The 6,110-nt window shown below is 41.3% G+C and overlaps 1 protein-coding gene across 1 annotated transcript in view; it reads right to left on the reverse strand.

Moving 5' to 3' along the window:
- GRPR (gastrin releasing peptide receptor) overlaps positions 1-6,110 on the reverse strand; it is a 32,922-nt gene that overhangs the window by 26,009 nt on the left and 803 nt on the right. The gene's annotated exons all lie outside the window — the stretch shown is intronic.

Below are 6,110 nucleotides of genomic sequence, written 5' to 3' on the forward strand. Positions count from 1 at the left end.
TTGTTGGATGTGTGGGGAACTCCTTCCCCCAATGTTGGAAATTGAGTCTCAGAACACCATGTATAAGGGTATGAACTTGAGAATGACTTCTACTTGTAGCTGCTACACTTCATCATCTTGTCGCTGCTTAAACATCAACCACGCTGTAGTTATTGTCCTCTTACTAGATGTAAGGTGGGCCTGGGCGTTGTAGCAGGCACAGACCCCATGGAGCGTCTCATATAATGAAGCAAGTAGAAAACACATCTATAAAAAGGACCTAGTAATACAAGGTAGGATAAATTTGATATTTAAAGAACAGTACAGGCAAAAGCATCTTAGGAAAGGGGAAAATATCAATGAAAGCCAAAGGGTCGGGGAATCTTCATGGAAGAGAAGGGCTTGAACTGTGCCTTGAAAGATTGGTAGCATTTGGATAGATGGAGGGAACAGCTCAGTCATCAGGGAGGGGGAAGTGAAGTAAAAGAGGGGAGAAGTCAGGCAGCATGTATGGGAGGCGATAAGAGTTTACCTAGAGCAGTGTTTGCTCTGGTGACTTTTGAGATAAGAAGGTAAAAAGATAGACTGGCAGATGGAAGAGGGCCTGGCAAAAGAGAATGGAAGGATCAGACAGAAGTTCATAGTGCAGACTGGAAAGTGAACCCCATAGGTATTCTTCAGAAAGTCTCAAAACTTCATCAGTGGGATGCCTAAATTCCCCAAGCCTGTGACTGGTGATTGCACTGGTTGCCTGTATTCTTCTCTCTTCATCTTTGAGCATCTTCCAATAGAAGATATTTTACAGACAGGAAGAGCCCATGCAGCTGGGAGGCATTCGTTACTTGCCTGAGGGATTCCTGATAACCTCAATGAACGAAAGCAGCTAACATGGATCCTGGGAAAGAGATTTGGACGCCAAGGCACAGAACAAACTTTCTTCTGCGTTGTCCAACAGAACTTTCTGCAATTATGGAAATGTTCTGTATCTGTGCTGTCCAGCAGAATCACATGTGGCACTGAGCACTTGACATGTGGCTGGTTTGACTAAGGAACTGAATTTTTAGTTTTATTTAAATTAAATCTTGGGAGTTCCCTGGTGGCCTAGTGGTTAGGATTCTGGGCTTTCACTGCTGTGGCCCAGGTTCAATCCCTGGTCAGGGAACTGAGATCCCACAAGCCGTGTGGCGTAGCCAAAATAATAATAATAATAATAAATTAAATCTAAATTTAAATAACCACATGTAGTTAGTGGCTCCCATGTTGGACCATGCAGCTCTAGATGTCAGGAAAGGCTGAAAACTACATTATCTCATAAATTCCTTGCAGTGAATTCAAAGAATCTGTACTTCAGGAAGGTTGCATTAATGTAATACTTTCCTGTTTCTTTACACATTCCAAATCACAAGGGAGGGGAAAACTTAGGAAAAGTCTTTTCTATGGAATCAAAGAAGGATCACTTTACAGTGGAGCACATCTGGCCATAGGATTTATTCTGTCAGCCCCATTCTAGCAGAAATAAAACTGAGTAATAATACTGCAGCAGACACAAGATAACTTGGGCATGTAATATAAATGCTATTAACATTAAATCCACCTTTATTCTTTGCTTTTATACTGGAAAAGAAAACGCAAACTCTCCTTACCCTTTTCCTGTTAGGTCTTAAATTCCACTTATATAATACTGAGGCACCTAGTATAGAGATGGGCATCTAGTAGCAAAGACCAGTATGTAAAAAAAATATCCATCCATCCCAAACATTCACTATCTCTCCATCCATCTGCCCATCCACTCATCCAACCACCCATCCTCCTATCCATCCACCTCTTTCCATCTATCCATCCATCAACCCATCTCATCCCCCAAATCTATTTACTGACTCACAAAGAATAGATTTTCTCTCATTTGCCCAAATAATGAGAGCTTAATAGAGAGGAACAGAGAAGAAGCAGGCGATTGTGTGATATAGTTTTTAAGAGTATGCTTTCAGATGATTAACCATACTTTTAATTAGTCAATATTTGTTTATTTATTTTTAACTTTATTTAAAAATTTTTTTTAATTTTATTTTTGGCTGTGTTGGGTCTTCATTGCTACGCACAGGCCTTCTCCAGTTGCGGCGAGCGGGGGCTACTCTTCGTTGTGGTGTGTGGGCTTCTCATTGCGGTGGCTTCTCTTGTTGTGGAGCACAGGCTCTAGAGTGCGGGCTTCAGTAGTTGCAGCACGCGGGCTTAGTAGTTGTGGCGCATGGGCTTAGTTGCTCCACGGCATGTGGGATCTTCCCAGACCAGGGATCAAACTCGTGTCCCCTGCATTGGCAGGATTCTTAACCACTGCGCCACCAGGGAAGCCCCTCATAACCAGTTCTGATGGGAACCGCCTGGAAAAGCTAGTGCAGTAACTGATAAAGTAGCAGGATTCTTAACCACTGCGCCACCAGGGAAGCCCCTCATCACTATATATATATATTTTTAAATAAATTTATTTATTTTATTTATTTAGTTTTGGCTGCTTTGGGTCCTCGTTGCTGCGCGCGGGCTCTCTCTAGTTGTGGCGAACAGGCTTTAGAGCGCAGGCTCAGTAGTTGTGGTGCACAGTCTTAGTTGCTCCACGGCATGTGGGATCTTCCCGGACCAGGGCTCAAACCCATGTCCCCTGCATTAGCAGGCAGATTCTTAACCACTGCACCCCCACGGAAGCCCTAATCAATATTTTTTGATCACCCATTAGGTACAAGAAACCATCTGAGGCACTGTAAGATATAATATATAAGCAATCTCTGCCTTCTACATTCTTAATAATCTACTTGAAAAGTCAAAGCAATGAATATACGAGAGACTAAAATAAGACAAATGAATGAAATACTTCAAAACAGCAAGATGAAAGATGTCACGAGATAATTCATGTATAAGCCTCATGTTTAGAAGAGGGCCAGAAAATCTGGACTAGAATGGTCCAACTTAAGGCTTTAAGGAGGAGGCTTGAGCCAGAATCTGAGTGATGGGCAAGATGACAGATAAAAATCATGAGTTTAAAATTTGGAAGGACCTTAGAAATAATCTAGCTCAAGTCTATTATTTTACAGATGATTTAACTAAGGTCAGAGAGGTAAGAGACTTGGTCTGACTCCCTTATATGGGTAGTAATGGCAGAATAAAAGAAGCCTAAAATGCAGGGCTATTGATATCCATTCCACTTCCATACATCACATGGGTTGGGGAGAAGAGTCTTCTATTTAGGAAGGGAGAAAGGATTCTGGAGAGTGGATGTGACTCAGCATAAGCAAGGAAGCAGAGCCAGGAACTTGTTGGTGTAACAACCGTGTATGAGGATCTCAATGTGTGTAAGGAGGGGGAGATAGCATGGGGTGAGGGGGAGGCTGGGACCAATAGTGAAGGGGTTTGAATGCAAATCTGCAACTGGTCAGTTTCGTGAAACACAGAATTCTGGTTTCTGGGACTGCCTTGAAGTCTCCCTTTAGTGCCCCAGTATAAACTTTTCTAGAAAAATGTTATTCTTTTCATATTAACAAAGACTCAAGTTCACCTGGGGGAGAGAAAGCTGCAGAAGGGAGGCTGGGATGAGTACTCGCATTGCTGGTCAATCTATAGGGGTCAGGGATGGATGGGGGCTAAGAATTTGCATACTTTTAAGCTCCCCAATGATTGCGATGATCATCCAGTTTTGAGGGTCTTCTGGTTCACCCTTTGACCAATCCATCAGATAAAGACTACCACTTTGGAAAACTCTTTGACAATATTTACTAAATACCTGCACCTATGATCCAGCAATTCCCCTCCCAGGCATATACCCAAGAGAAACACTTTTGTTCCCCCAACAGGCATGAATAAGAATACCCAGAGCAGGTTATGATCAACCCCAAACTGGAAAAAATCCCATGTCTGTCAGTATTAAAATGGATAAATAAACTGAGATATATTCATACAATGGAACACTACACAACAATTAAAAAGAATAAGCCATTGCTATGTGCACCAACGTGGATGACTATCCCAGACATAAGGATAAGCATAAGAAGTATGATTCCATGTATATGAGATTAAAGAACTGGCAAAAATAATACATGGTAATTGAACTCAGAATAGTGATTGCCTCTCTATGGGGTTGGGTATTAACTGGAAAGGGACATAAAGGAAAATCTTGGAGTGCTGGAACTGTTCTTTATCTCTATCTGGGTGGTGATTATGTTGTTATACAGAATATGTGAAAATATATTGAGCTGTACACTTGTTCAGTTTACTGTATATAATTATACCTTGTTGAGAAGAAAAAAATACAGATATTGTGTGTGTGTGTGTGTGTGTGTGTGTGTGCGTGCACGTGTGTATTTGCCCTGCCAACCTCATGAGGTTGTTATAAAACTCCAATAGCTTTTAAAGATGAGACACATAGATAAGTACAGTCTTATATATTTTAACTAGCTCAATACCTATTCTTGCTGAAATTGGTTAGAGGCACTACTTGTGATTCAGGTAATTGGTCAGCTTTTTTAAGCCTTAGCAAAACACAGAAAGTTAGTTATATGGAAGCTTACAGTAATTTCTGAACTTGGGAAAGATGTGCGGTAACTGTAAACTTACTGAGGACACACCAGAGCTGCCAAATGGTGCAGCCTGGCTGTTGAGAGAGCCTTTCTGCTGATGGGGAATTTGGTCTGCTTTGAAACCCCGGAGAAGAGTTCCCTGCAGCTGTATTTTTCCATTGCACTCCCTCATTTTCCTCTCCCTCACTCCCCCCTCCCCCACTCCCCACCCCATCCCAGGAAGACAGGAAAGGCCATCTGTACCACTGCACTCACCAACCCGGAAACCAAAATCTCATCATCCCATCAAGAAAATGACTGTCATCCTGAGGTGCCCTTGGCCACTGGTAACCAGCCACAAACTTGCTGCCAGCTCCACAGTTTGCCTGCCCTGGCTCAACAGTGAGACTGCCTGTGGTCATCAGGCCTTGGTGGGCATATGTTCAGGGTTAGAGCGAGCTGAGAGTGAGTGGCAGGAACCGAGAAACCCTGCCTAGTGGGTGCCATGTGCAAACCTCGTTCCTGGGCTATTATTTTTCAGTCTGAAAAAGTTGTGTGTGCTGAGCAGTGTACTTCAGGCAGCTAAGTATAAACACATGTCTACAAATACTGATAACACTCTCTTTATTTGTCCATTACTCCACAAACCCAGATCACCTGGGGACTGTTTGTTCCTCTACAAAGTGAGAATCCAGCACCTTATGTATTAAAATGTGGGACATTTTCTTCAGAGTATAAATTTTCAAGAGCTGCTTCTATGCCTTCCTCAGTACACTCTCAAATCCCTTTGTATCTTTAACACCATAACATACAGTTGATTTTAAAATAAAAATTGATAGTCTCTGTTTCCTTGCACCAGTTTTTCTTAATTTGACCATATGGTCGACAATGTGTCTGAAGCCTATTCATTACTGTGTCCAGTTCTAGAGCCCAGAAGTACATAAGACATGCTCAGCAATTTATGTGAACAATCTGCAGGTATTTCCTGACTGGTTATTTCAAGCAAGTGTTTTTTACGTGATATACACCTGATAAATGCTCAAAGAATGAATATGAATGTTTAAGAATGAATAAATGTGAATTTTTAAGCAATATGTTCACACAAGAAATGCAGTTCACAAATATGTATATTTCCCAGAATAAAACACTGTACTGGACTCCCTCCCCCTGCCCAAAAAACAAAAACCCTAAAAGTATTGTATATGGAAGTACATCAATAAAGATACTAAAATTTGAAATCAACCTTGAATGGAGCTTTCTCAAGGAAAGAAAAAATCCAAATAATGCTTGGTTTCACCTAAGAGATACTTAGAAAAGCCAGCACACAAACTGTTCGGTTCCAGAGAACCAAATACAACATCAGCTGTGAGAAAAGTTAAACTGTCTGAAGAGAATGGATTTCAAGGAAATGCTGCTTATTTTCTCCTCTTGGTTATTTCTGAAAGAACATTTGAAGAAGAAATGCAGTGGGACTTTTCTGTTCTCTGAAGACTTTGAATTGCTTCCAAGAAACATTTACCTGGGGTTTAAACTCTATTAGGTGTGATTTTTTTTTTTTTTCCTCACCAGTCAATTAATTTTGCAGGGAGT

This window comes from Neophocaena asiaeorientalis, unplaced genomic scaffold (assembly GCF_003031525.2).
Source record: "Neophocaena asiaeorientalis asiaeorientalis breed wild unplaced genomic scaffold, Neophocaena_asiaeorientalis_V1.1 scaffold876, whole genome shotgun sequence".
Taxonomy (NCBI): Eukaryota; Metazoa; Chordata; class Mammalia; order Artiodactyla; family Phocoenidae; genus Neophocaena; species Neophocaena asiaeorientalis.